The sequence below is a fragment of the Monodelphis domestica genome, chromosome 1 (assembly GCF_027887165.1).
Source record: "Monodelphis domestica isolate mMonDom1 chromosome 1, mMonDom1.pri, whole genome shotgun sequence".
NCBI lineage: Eukaryota > Metazoa > Chordata > Mammalia > Didelphimorphia > Didelphidae > Monodelphis > Monodelphis domestica.
This window is the reverse complement of record NC_077227.1, coordinates 104,017,908-104,029,961: the sequence shown is the minus strand read 5'-3', so window position 1 is coordinate 104,029,961 and position 12,054 is coordinate 104,017,908.

Genomic DNA, 12,054 nt, shown 5'->3' with positions numbered 1-12,054 from the left:
TAATTTGGAGATCACACTTCTAATATTGAAGGCATAGTCAAATTCTCAGCAGGTCAGATAGTCTGTGACTGAGTTTTCCCATAGAGAAGGGTCAAGTCTATGTTAACAGTTTCTAGTATCCATCTCATATTATATGTTTTGTATGCATATGACTGAGGAATTGTCCCCAGTTTTTTGTCACATTTGTAATATGCCAGTTTTTATACAGATAAGAAAACATATCTTTTCCTCTTGGGGGTCTTAGAGATGATCTGGGATTTCTGGGTTCCTGAACACCACCATGATCCTGTACACTCAAAAACATAGTTGATGCCTCCATTGTTTCTTCATCTTCCTTTGATACAATCTGTATATCAAGGGTGCATATTATGTTAATGTAAATGGAGTCTTTGTTTCCTAATTTATATTTGTGCTCTGGATCCATTTATCTTTTTTAAAAGGTAGTGATTTCTTATGTTTAGCCATTCTTGTTTTATTTATCAAGGTACCATATAGTAGGCACTGGGACTGCGAAAAGGTATGACACAATGGTAAGAGTGCTTGGTTTAGAGGTAAAAAATGACAGTTCACTTTGAAGATTCCCAAAGCACTATCTTCATAACAAACTAATGACAGAGGTAGGCATTTATTTCCCATATTAAGAAAACGAAATTCAAAGGGATAAAATTATTTGTCCAGTCATAGAATTATCAAGTGTTAGAACCTTTGCTATAAAATGTGGATCATAATATTTACAGTATCATATAGGGTTGTTTTCAAGACAGTATTTTGCAAACAGTAAATCACTACATAATTACAAATTCTTCTGGTTATCTAAATACATTGTCTTCAGGGGAAAACCAGCATACAATATCAAGTTCAAGTTCTTAAGTCAGGATTTTTGCAACCTTTCACGAATGCCCTTCTGTCTTAGAATCAATACTAAGTATCACTTCCAAAGCAGAACAGTGGAAAGGGCTAAGCAACTGCATTTAAGTGACTTAACTTAATGTCATGAAAGGTCATGAAAGCTAGGAATATCAGAGGTCAAATTTGTACCCAGGATCTGCTATCTCCAGGTCTGGCTTTATCTCCCTGGAACCATATAGTTTGTCCCTCACAATTACCTTTTTTTAGCCTATCCATTTTCCCCTCAAGCTCACTACACTAGCAAAACGAGACTATTTGCTATTCTGAAATCATACACCATCTTTCCCAGTCTCCATGCTTCTGCTTACACTGTCCATTCAATCTGGAATTCTTTCTCCACTGGTTTGGTCTTGCCCAGCTCCTTATAAACCTTCAAAAACCAGCTTAACCAACTAGCCTATCAGTCAGTCAGAAAGTATTCATCCAACACCTACCAGGCACTGGACTAGGTGCTTGGAATATAAGTACAAAGATTGAAATTTACTTGCAAAGAGCTTATATCTGAACTTTTTTCTGAATCTATCTTTAATCTCCTAGCTAGGAGTGATCTCTCTCCCCTTCCCAATTTCCCCATCTCTAAGAAGAGCCTGAAGTTCTTTCTCTATGTCTCACTTTAGTTTCTATCTCAAAGTATCATTGCTTCTATGTATGCCTTTTCTCTTGTTCTTGACTATAAACTCCCTGAGGGCAGAAACTATACATCTTGTATCTCTCTGTCTCCCCCAGAATACCTAGCTAGGAATCAGTACATAATAGGCATTCAAAAAGCTTCATAAAATAAGTGATTGAAAATAAGTGATTGTCCCTACTCTCCTCTTTTAATGCATTTAATGAAAGTCTTTGGCCTTGAACTTTCTTTGCAGAGCAAGTATAGTCTAAGACTATTATCTTCACTTATATCACTGCCTACACTGGGAATGATAATTGTACTTTCAGAATGTCTACATAAACTACAACTTACTTGGAAGAACCCAGGCTCCCCCATAGAAAATATTGCCCAGAAATCTAATTCTGTTTCATTTTGTCAACACCCTAAATGCTGATGGTATATTGTCATGATCACTGACAATAAAAACACTCTGGTTGACTGAATTTTCCAAGGCTCTATCTAGCCCCCTCTTTTTTGTGGAGGGCAATATGGGAGATCAAATTGATATCTTCCAGGTCAACTGAAAAACAAAATGTTCTAGCCAATATGACTAGTATGCTATGACAAGGAAATCACTTTAAAAGACTAATATATATTTATTTAAGGTTGCCAAGGAACTCAGCTATGTAATTCCTAAATGAAATTCAAGTCAGCAGTCAACCTTTTATGGAGTTTAATTACAAACAGGATGAAGAAAGGTATTAGAGATAGAGAGAGAGGGAGAAAGAAAGGGGAGAGAAGGGAATAGGGCTTAAATACCCCTTCTGTTAGGCTGGGCCAAAAGGCCCAAGCCCTTAGATAGCTGGGGCAAAGAAAGGAGATCAGTCCCTATTACTCACCTGACCAAAATGGAGAAACAGTCTCAGAGGCCTCCACCTCCAGCTTCCTTCAGAGCAGCTTCCTTCAGAGCCAGCACAACCTCTCAGAGCCAAAACCTCTCTAACCAACCCCCCTGGTCCTCAGACCCCACTATCTTTAAGGAAACCATCCAAGTTCCCTCCCCTCAGTTCTCACATCTACCAATCACTGTCCATGTCTTCCCTGTGCCAATGGTGGCTCTACCTTAACCCAGGACCGCTCAGAGGTCTGTGGCTTTGCACATGTCTGTTGAAGGTCATATTCTCAAATAATTAAATTTTGATCTATGCTGCAGCCCTTCCTAAATCCTGTTAGGACTGAGTAGGGTGGAAATTGTATTTTCCAAGACCTGGTTCTGTCATTCCAAGTATCTCTATTGTATCAATTCTAAAATCAATCATGACTCAAAGAACTTCCTGTTCTATGCTTAAGCATAGGTCAAAGCCCTTTCCATTGTTTAGCAAAAGGTTTCTGTCCTAAAGTAATCTTAAGAAGGGAGGAGGAGGAACCTCCCATGCCAATGGGGTTCACATTCCAATAGACTATCAGTAAGAAATTTTCCAAGTATGAAATTTCCCAATGGTGAAATTTCCAACATTTATAAGTCTAAGAAATTTTAAGGTTTACAATCCCCCCTGATGATCATTGGGAGACTAGTCTCCCCATTGATCATTTAACATAATCATTTTGTAGTTCTAAATTCACTTCTAACTAAAGATATACACAATATTCAAATTTCTAAGAGAAATTAGAATAGTGAGAGAGGAAATAGAAAAGAAAAGAAAGCAAAACCAATGTTTGCTAGGCGCATTGACAGAAAGCCAAATTAGGGGCAGTCCCTTTTGGCATAAATGTGTACAGTTACAATAAATGTTCAATCAAAAGTTCAGTCCAATCAATCACATCCAAAGTTCATTCTTGATCTTCTTGATGAAGTGTAGGTTTTCGGCATCTTTCTGCAACAGTTCATTCTCTGGATATAAAAGTTTCAAGCTTCTTTCTTGAAGATCTTTTCTCAAACAGAATCAAAATCTTTGAATTTTTTATAACAGTAAAATCTTAAACAATGCAGAATACAAAATGTCTTGTCTATAGCCAGATGCCCTGAGTCTCCCTGGTATTTGTCCAATTTTTGCAAAATCAGAATGATATAGAGAAAAACCACATTGAAAGGTCAATTATTGAAACATAACTGTGTTCTCTGCTCCAAGTGCCTCTACTTGAGCTCATCATATAAACTCTAGAAAACTGAGAGAATCACCTGAACTATGCAAACCTTGGGAGTTTGGCCAAGTTGGGCCCAAACCTTTACCTTCATCATGATTCCTCATGGTCATGGTTACAGACAGAAAGGAATCAAAAGCGAGATTATTTTCTTGCAAAAGGTAACCTCCATTCTGGTCACTTCATTTCACAGTCTGAGGACCTTTCCTTGTCCTTTCATCTTTTTCCTCCCATTTGCAGACTATCAGGTATCTAACATACTATGGGTTAGCACAATGAAGACTGCACCAGATGTCAAAGGATGTATGTTCTAGACTGCTCTGCTGTTCAGTTTGTTCTATTTTTCAGCCATTTCTTCATGATTCCATCTGGGATTTTTATTTTCTTCTCCAGTTCATGTAAGAGATGAAGAAACTGACGCAAGCAGAATTAAGTGACTTCCCCAGAGTCACACAGTCAGAAAGTATCTAAGGCTGGATTTCAACTCAGATCTTGACTCTAGGCCTGGTTCTCTGTCTCTGTAACCTATTGCCCTCATCTAGAAAGCTCTGCCACCTTTAATTCAGTGACCCAGGGTCAGTAATTCACCTGTCTGTGCATGATTTCCCCTTCTATAAAATGAGGGAGTTGAACTAGATGATTTCTAAGTTGTCTTCTAAATTTATGATCCTAATAAGTAATATACATGATATGTTTCTGTTAATTAAATCTGAGAGGCCAATGGGAAGCAGTGTATTAGTGTCCTGATTTTTCCATATCCCTTCCAACATTTAGCATTTTCCATTTTTTTTCATGTTGTTCAGTCTGATGAGTATGAAGTGGTACCTCAAAGTTATTTTAATTTGTATTTTTCTAAACAATTGATTCGGAGCATTTTTTCAAATGACTAAAGATAGTTTCAATTTCTTCCTCTGACAATTGCCTCTCAATATCCTTTGACCATCTGCCAATTGAAAAATGCTGCATATTCTTATAAATTTGACTCATTTTCCTCTATATTTGATAAATGAAACTTTGTGAGAGAAACTCGTTATAAAAAATTTCCCCAATTTGTTATTTGCCTTTTAATCATGGTTGTACTGCTTTTGTTTGTGCAGAAACTTTTTAATTTAATGGAGTCAAAGTTATCTGCTTTATGTCTCATAATATTCTCTCTGTCATATTTTGAACTAATTTTTTTCCTTATCCTTATGTCTCTCAAGTAAACTATCCCCTAATTTGTTTATGGTATTACCCATTATTTCTAAATCATGTATCTATTTTGACATTACTTTAGTATATGGCATGAGGTCCATGCCTTATTTCTGCTATACCATTTTCCAGTTTTCCCAGAAGATTTTTTTTTATCAAAAAGTAAGTTCTTACAAAAGCTTGAATCCTTGGGTTTGTCAAGCTAAGTTACTGAGGTTATTTACCACTGGGTTGATCAATTTCATTGGTCCTCCCCCTATGTCTGCCAGTACCAACCAGATTGTTCTGATGGATGCTGAGATATATATATATCTATATATATATATATATATAAATATAATTTGACACTCATTACAGCTAAACACTTTCCTTCATATTTTTTCATCAATTCCCTTGATATTCTAGATCTTCTGTTCCTCCAGATTAATTTTGTTATTATTTTTCTAGCTGTGTGATAATTTTTGGGTAGTTTGAGGTATGGCTTTGAATAAATTAATTAATTGATGAAAAAATATCATTTTTATTATATTGGCTTGGCCTACCCTGAGCAATTAATGTTTTTCCAACTGGTTAGATCTGACTTTATTCATGTGAGGAGTGTTCTATAGTTGTGATAACATACTTCCTAGATTTTTCTTGGCAGGTAGATCCTCAGGTATTTTATATTGTCTACAGTTATTTTAAATGGGATTTCTCTTTTTGTGTCTTGCTGTTGGGCTTTATTGGTAATATAAAGAAATGTTCATGATTTTTGAGGTTTTATTTTATATCTTGCAACTTTGCTAAAGTTGTTAATTATTTTTATTAGTTTTTTCCTTTTATTCTCTAGGATTTTCTAGATATACAATCACATTATATGCAAAAAGTGATAGCTTTATTTCCTCATTGCCTATTCTAATTCCTTCAATTTCTTTTTCTTCTCTTATTGTTTTTGCTTGGATTTCTAGAACAATCATCTATATCAATTTAGAATGAGCATATGCTTTTCTTTCACAATATTATGAAATAGAAGGAATAAATTTTATTTTCCCTATTTTACTCCAATACTCAATTGGATGTTTTCTCTTACCAATGTGGAAATTCTTTATAAGAATATATACAGGGCCCATTGATATCTACATATAGACTGGACAATTTTCATCCACTTTTGTTATTAAGCTTTTTACTCATGTCTAAATCTTCATGACCCCATTTGGGGTTTCCTTAGGAAAGATGCTGGAGTGGTTCACCATTTCCCTTTCCAGTTCATTTTACAGATGAGAAAACTTGGGGAAACAGGGTTAAGTAACTTGTCCAGAATTGCCCACCCATCTAAGTAACTGAGGCTGGATTTGAACTCACAAAGATGAGTCTTCCTGATTCCAGGATCAATACTCTATCTCTTTCACCACCTAACTGCCCATTTTCATCCATAGTCCACCATGAATTTACCACAGATAGTTTGCTTGCCTAATGTCCTAGAGACCTTTACTCAAGTTGATTACTAATAGACCACAAGAAATCTCTGTTGGATATCCTTGACTCTCACTATATAATCAATATGTCTTTCCAATTAGTTTAATGACAGTCAAAGACATCCCTACCCACCCAATTCTCCCCTCTTTCTAAGTTTGACCATATTACTGCTAAGAGAACCCCCATCTTCTCAGTCCTCCAGGCTTAGAACCTAAGTGCCATCCTTGACCGTCCATCATTTCTTATTCTACCAATCACTTCCAGGATTAAAAGGAAAATCTTCTATTTGGTCTTCAAAGCCCTCTCCATTCTGTTTCCCTCCTACTTTTCCACTGCCTCACTGTTCATTGAGAGCCAGTGAGGCAGTTACATTGTACTCTTTTCAGTTCCTCCAATAAAATCCTCCATCTTATAAGTCCAGGCATTTTCATTGACTATCCTCTATGCCCCAAATACTCTCTGATCTCATCCTTGCCTGCTGGCTTTCCTGGACTTCTTCAAACACTGTTAATATTCCATCTTTTACAGGAAGCCTTACCTAAGCCCCTTAATTCTAATGCCTACCCTCTTGTTTATTTCCAGTTTTTCCTGTATATCACTTGTCTGTGACGCTGTCTGCATTCTTTGTCTGTGGGCTACTTAAAAACAGGGACAATCTCTTGTCTTTCTTCAGGCCCACAGCGCTTATGATGTCTAGAACCGAGTAGATGACTAATAAATGTTTCCTGATTGACTAAAGGATTCTCCTGTAAAATTTCCCAGCATGAAGGTGGCTCAGCCTATTCATTCTAACTGTTTTACTTTCTCTTGTCTCTAGGTTAATCTTCATCCTTAATTCCTCATAGATTCTGCCATTTGGTGACTCGTAGCAATAAGCTGTTATAAGAAGAGCATGGGTGTCCAAAAGATGAGCCTTCTTCATAGAACTTGAGGTTATTTCCAAGTTTCAGATGAGGAAAATGAAGCTCCCAGAGATGACATTGATTCTTCAAAGTTCCACAGTTAATGTTAGTAAGAACCCAAGGCTAAAAGGGGTTAAAACAGGATTTTAACAGAAGATGTCAGAATCCAAAACCACTACTCTTTCTATTATGCCAATGGTTCTAGGATCATATAATCATAGAGACCTAGACAAGACATCTAGAAAGAACCTTAGGGATGGTTCAGTCCAGGTGCTTCTTTTTAGTATCTTGAATAGATCATGTGTAGAACCCATGGGCTCAGAGATGATTAGTCAATGAACATAGGGACATGAAGGTATTCTCGGGAGGCAATGTGGCATGGCAAATAGAGGCTAGGACTTTGAATAAGAACAAATTTACTCTTGCTTGCTCTGTGTCCATGTATTTCACTTTCCCTCTCAAATCCTCATTTTTTTAATCTGCAAAATAGGAATGATAATTATATTAACAAATATTTATATTGCTTGCCTCAAAGGGTTGTTATGGGGAAAGAGCTACATAAATATGAAATGTTTCTGGTATGTTTTAGAGGGCTTCGTGTCCTCAGCAACCACAGTTCTATGTCTCCCAAACCTTTTGGGGAATTTCTTTGGAGTTCTACATTCCCTTCTCAGGTCAAGTGTAGTAAATATTTCTTATAGTATGTAGAAAACAGAAAGTAGTTTATCCTTATTTTATCCCATAAAAGTCTCAGGAGGTACCTTTAAAGCTAATCTGAGAAAGAAAGAATAGTTGCCAGGAGACTAATAGCCAAAAAAAAGGGGGGGTGGAGTAGGGGATGTCAATGGCATTTAATAGGCCAGTATTAAAAACAACAACAAAAACAATAACTGATTTATGTGGCGTTTTCAAGTCTGTAAAGCACTTAATTTTTTGATTTAATTTTTTTCCAATTAACTAGCATTGATTTTCTGTCTCCACTATGTAAAGCCAGCCAACTGGATTTCCTGCTTTCATCACAAATAACATTCTACCTCCAGTCTCTGCCTTTGTACAAGTTCACCCCCATTCCTGAAATTTATGCCCCCTCATCTCACCTTCACATCTTTATATCAGTAATCTCATTCCTTTGTTGTTTCTCAGTCATTTCAATCCCTTCATGACCCTATTTGGGGTTTTCTTGGCATAGATAATGGAGTGATTTGCAATTTCCTTCTCCAGCTCATTTTACAGATGGGGAAACTGAGACAAACAGGATTAAGTGACTTCCCAAGGTCACCCAGCTAATAAGTATTTAAAGCCAAATTTGAACCCAGGTATTCCTTAGTCTAGGCCCATCATTCTATCCACTGCATCACACAGTTGAAATATTCCTAACTCAATTCAAACAACACTTATCTTCTTTTTATTTGAATCTCTTCCACAAAATGACTCATTTGTATAAATGTTTTCATGATTTCACATGTAAAATCTATTTCAGATTACTTACCATCTGAGGGAGCAAGGGGAGAAAGGGGCAGAGGGTGGGAGTTGAAGGGGAAGAGAGAAGAAAATTTGAAACTCAAATTTTTCAAAAAATGAATGTTAAAAATTATTTTTAACATGCACTTGGGGAAAATAAAATATTAATATAAAAAATAAAGAAAAATTATATGCTTCAACAGGCATTCAGACTCCATATGGCAGTGGATAGCCTACAGTTGAGATTTAAATTCAGGTCCTCCTAACTTCCTATCTAGTGCCCTCCTCACTATATCTTTTTCTTTTCAAATCTGTTGCCCCAAATGAGGACTTGCAAATGTTACCCAGAAGACACAAAGCAGAAATCATGTCAAGGGTGTTAACATAGTTATTAAAATGTGGTAAATATACTTGATGTACTTTCTACATAAAAAAGTGTTGCTCTCCCATGTCACAGGGGCACCAACTCAAAGCAGCATATCCTTTCATCTCCTGCATCTTACAAACTGACGTTAATAATCAGGTTGGGATGAAGCCATCCCAGATGTAATCAGCATTTGAGATTTAAGAAATGCCAAGCTTTAGTGCAACAAGGATTTTATTTTAATTTTTGAAATCCTTCTAAGAAACCCCAAAGGGTAAATATATAGCCTAAGGATTAAGTGTCCTAAATTTCCACTTAAGGACAGAGAGACATAACGAAGAATCCTACTGCTGTTTGGGAGAAATTAACAGCTGCTTCTCCAGAAGGCATATCCTTGAAGAAGGTGCTGGTATTAAACCATTTTTTAAAGTGGCCTTTTAAAAGTGGTCTATTTTCCTATGGGATATTCAGAACCCCTCGCTGAACTAATTGGAATCTGGTTTGGGATTAAGAATGTGAAGCAAATTACCTCTTCCTCTGACCTCTCAAGAGACTGTCATGAGTTCTGAAGTCACATTTCATGGTATAGAACTAAAATTGATTAAAAAGTAATCAGAATCCTAAATTATAAACCATTTGTAATGTTTTGACTCTTCTGCCCACTCACACTTTTCCATTCCAGGAAGATGTTTTCCCTTCCTTCCCATAAAACGTCTTTTCCTTGATTGCTAAAATCTTACCCATCCTTCAAGGCCCAGAGTAAATGCTCTCAGCTAGTAGTGCTCTCTCTCTACTCTGATCTGAGAACATTTTCTATTTTCATTATAGACTCCTCATATCGTCTCATTTTATTAGATCAATCTGTGTACCTGTTCTTCCTCCCTGCTAGAATACAAGCTTCTTGAGGGTAGGTTTAGAAAATCTAAAACTAGAAGGGTTACAGAAACCATATTGCATAAACTCTCATTTTAATAGATAGGAAACCCAAGTCTCAGAGAGATTAAGTGATCTCTGCAAAGTCATCCAGGAAATAAGTAGAAGAACTGGAATCTAAATCTAGATCTTTTGACATCTAAATCTAGCTCTCTCTTTTCAATTTTTCCATAAACATTTTCACATAATTTCACATAAATTAAGCTATACTGAGATAGAGAAAATATTTAAAATAAAAAATATTTAAAAATTTTAATCTAATTATTATCTAATTATTAATCCAGTCTAATCCTACAAATGTTTACCTCTCCAGTTTTTAGGCTCCTCCCAATCCCCAAAATTGCCTGGCACTTACTTGATACATATTTTGTATTTATTTACCACACAAGTTGTTTCCTCCAGTAGAATGTATGTCCTTTGAGAAATATTTCATGTTTTTGTCATATCATGGTATCTAGTTCAATGGCTGGCAAACAGTAGGTGATTAATTAAAAAGAAAAAAACCTACTGAATTGAATTATCACTACATGTGTCTGTCCTAGTAGCACTCATGTTACAGTTTTAAACTGCTTAGGAATTAGCTCTCCAATGAAAGGGGAGAGTAAGGCACAGAGAAGTGTACAGGACTCACGTCAGCAAACAATCAGCATGGCTGCTTGACAGTGATATGTATGGGGTTGAGGGGGCAGCTAGGTAGTTTAGTGTATTGAGAGCTAGGCCTAGACATGGGAAGTTCTGAGTTCCAATCTTTTCTCAGATACTTCCTAGCTGTGTCATCTTGGGCAAGTCATTAAACCCCCATTGCCTAGCCCTTATCATTCTTCTGCCTTGGAACCAATATAAGATATTGATTTTAAGATAAAAGATGAGGGGAGAGACAGAGACAGAGACAGACAGAGACAGAGAGAGAAAAAGGAGAGAGAGGGAGGGAGAGATACAGAGCACACACCCAGAGACGGGAAGAGAAAAAGCACCAGTAATCATCTCTTCTGAGAACAATAGTCCCATATGACATGTGAGAAAAGCAGAACATGAGAAATCTTACAGTGTAGGAAGAGAAAGCACACTGAAAATCACCTAGCCCATTTTCCCTAACTTGTCCAACTAAAGCAGACTTTTACACCATGGATCTGAAAAATATAGTATAAATTTTTTTTCTTTAAAATGTTAGGCACAGCTAATATAGGAATTGGTTTTGCTTGTCTATATCCATTTGTAACAAATTTTCTTAATTTTTTCTCTTATATTTCCAAAGGGTAGGGGAGGAAAGGGGGAAAGAATTCAGAACATAAAAAATGAATTTGTCAGGAAAAAAAATTAAGTATTTGTTCCCCTGTATTCTACTTCAAGAAGCAAGAATTAGGGACCACTTCCTCCTTTCTATTGTCTCCCCATAACTATTTAAAAGGAGGTATGCCAAGACTGGGAACATTTTTCCCTAGAGAATTTTGACATTTTACTTATCCACAGGATGAACTGTATTCATGTTGTCTTATCATTTTAATTATGTCCAACTCTTCAGGACCCCATCTAGGATTTTCTTAGCAGAGATACTGGAGTGTTTGCCATCTCCTTCTCCACTTCATTTTATAGATGAGGAAAATGAAGCAAATAGGGTTCAGTGACTTACCAAGTAAGTATCTGAGGCTGGATTTGAACTCATGGAGATGAATGTTCCTGATCCCTAAGCCCAGTGCTCTATATCCTTGCAATTGTGTCAGGAATAAGGATTTAACACAACCTGGAAAGTAAGCTGAGATCAACAGAATGACTTGCTCAAGTTCATCAAGAAAGTTAGGGACAAAGCCCAGCTCTTTATGAGTCACATAGAATATCAGCAGATTAATAGAGCTTAAAATACTTAGTTCAAATTGTCTTCATTTCTATGAAGCCAAGCTACATGAGCTGAAACAAAATAAAGGCATTAAGACAGGGTTCTCTACTAGAACTCAGTGGCACAGTGTCCAATAAATTAGAGAAGAGAGTACTTAGCAAAGCAATCATTTTCTAACAAAAACAAAACAACATATTAAAAATTCTGGGGTAGTTTTTGTTTTTCTTTTCTTCCTTTTGAGACCAGGTCTTCCTCTCTTGTCTTGACAGCATAC